We start from the raw sequence: 2,315 nt of genomic DNA, 5'->3' as shown, positions 1-2,315 counted from the left end.
GGAGGATTAACAGCAAAAAAGCACGTTATAAGATATGAAACTTTGGAAATTATCAAGATATTGTTTGAAAAAACTCCTTTGATGGAAAGAAGATGAAGAACGATATGGGATCCTGAACTGCACAACTGTAATTGATATGTTCCACATCCATTCATACCACCTAACCCTAAACACCCACACATATAGCAGGCAGTGACCATGTGGCCTAATGGATACGGCGTCTGACTTCAGATCAGAAGATTGAGGGTTCGAGTCCCTTCATGGATGAGTCTTTTTCTCACAGCACCCAACTTATCTTTACATACAAATTGGAGGCACACTCTTACAATACTCGTTTCACTCTCACTCATTAATAAAGCCCAACGCAAACTGCACAATCAGTCACACTATGCCTTCAGCATTGCTACTTTTCTGTCTTTCTGCCATACCAAAGTACCTCTTCAAAAATTCCACGGATATGCAATACGTATGCAACAATATGACATGGCACAATCATTCTGAACAGAACTGTGGGTAAATGCAGTGCAGGGTGTGTGTGCGCGTGCAGAAAGCAGAAACAATGCATGCGTAGAAGCTCTATGATTTTCTCCAGGAATTATGCAAATTGTCCCTCAGAAAAAGTATAGTACTAGAGAAGAATCATAAAGGATTGACACAATTGCTGCCTTTGCTGTTGCCCCAGTTGTGTAATCTGTCAAGGACTGATCTCTGGCAGATTGAGGCACCTAGTTGCAATTGTGTGGTAAAAATCACCCTTACAACCATTTTTGCTATAAACTTGAGATCTTTCTGAGATACTATCTCACAGACTTCTTATGAATGAGGAACTCTGAAATTGTCACATTCCAATTTGTACGTCCTTAAAACCATGCTGGTTATTCAAATCGGCAGATTGTTTTGTAAATTCCTTTCTGTCTCGAGTTGTAGCTATATTGATACAGAGGCATAATTGTTTGAATGATATATATTGGTTTGATTGAAATATGTTCGTAGAGGTGGTGATAGGCTTTCTGTGTCTGTCTGAGAGCAAGGACCGGTTAACGTCTTTTTCCAAGAGCAGTTTGTTGTGAAAGGTATCAGGCAAAGGAGTATGTATAGTGATGTGGTTCTCTGACTGCTTCTATCCACTTGCCAAAAGTTCCAAGGCCCTAGGATAGCACAAAAACAGTAAGATTGAAGTGGTGGGTGGCAGAGGTTTAAAATGGTTAGTTTAGTTAAAGACAGAAAAGTGAAATGGATGACTGCAGAAATACTGTATGTGGCCATGAACTGAGATGAAAGGATGATTTTGGAACTCAGTCTTGCACATTACCCTCAATGCCGCAATGGATAGGGCACTACTCTCACAGACCAGAGCGTGTAAGTTTAAGTCTATCTGAGGTGCACACCCTGAACGAATACATTTTTGCTGAAACCTAATCATATTGTTTACTCTTCCTCGTAGCAGCTTGCCAGGGTGATAGTATATTGCAACAGAACCACTCCACTTCTTCACTGAAAAGAGTCATGCTGGTTACCCAAATGTGCAGCGTGTCATTTTATACAGCTTTCTTTATTGAAATTAAACTTGGACTCACTTGAAATATTCTCTTTCAAAATTATTGTTTTGAGCTGCTGTGAATTTTATTTCTAGAGGTGGTAACAGACTTTCAGGTCCGTGCTTAGGTCAACGCCCTGTTCATGTCACTTGTATAAGCTAATTCAGCGAGCAAATTAGCAAGTCAAGAAATGGGAACTCAGAACTACTGTCAAAGCAGTTTCATTCTCTTTTCAAATAATCCAAAAATCCCATTGCAGCATGAAAGAGAGTATTAAATAAAAGAAGAAAGGAGGATTAACGGCAAAAAAGCACGTTATAAGATATGAAACTTTGGAAATTATCAAGATATTGTTTGAAAAAACTCCTTTGATGGAAAGAAAATGAAGAACGGTATGGGATCCTGAACTGCGCAACTGTAATTGATATGGTCCACATCCATTCATACCACCTAACCCTAAACACCCAAACTTATTGCAGTCAGTGACCATGTGGCCTAATGGATAAGGCGTCTGACTTCGGATCAGAAGATTGAGGGTTCGAGTCCCTTCATGGTTGAGTCTTTTTCTCACAGCACCCAACTTATCTTTACATACAAACTGGAGGCACACTCTTACAATACTCCTTTCACTCTCACTCATTAAGAAAGCCCAATACAAACTGCACAATCAGTCACATTATCCCTTCAGCATTGCTACTTTTCTGTCTTTCTGCCATACCAAAGTACCTCTTTATAAATGCCACGGATATGCAATACATATACAACAATATGACATGG

General features: G+C 39.6%; 1 non-coding gene across 1 annotated transcript; it reads left to right on the top strand.

Moving 5' to 3' along the window:
• The first annotated feature begins 2,022 nt into the window (after positions 1-2,022).
• On the top strand, positions 2,023-2,095 carry TRNAR-UCG (transfer RNA arginine (anticodon UCG)). Its single transcript has one exon. It is a non-coding gene; the product is annotated as a tRNA-Arg (tRNA).
• Positions 2,096-2,315: the final 220 nt, after the last annotated feature.

Source organism: Pleurodeles waltl, chromosome 4_1 (assembly GCF_031143425.1).
Source record: "Pleurodeles waltl isolate 20211129_DDA chromosome 4_1, aPleWal1.hap1.20221129, whole genome shotgun sequence".
NCBI lineage: Eukaryota > Metazoa > Chordata > Amphibia > Caudata > Salamandridae > Pleurodeles > Pleurodeles waltl.
This window is presented reverse-complemented; position numbering and strand designations above follow the sequence as displayed.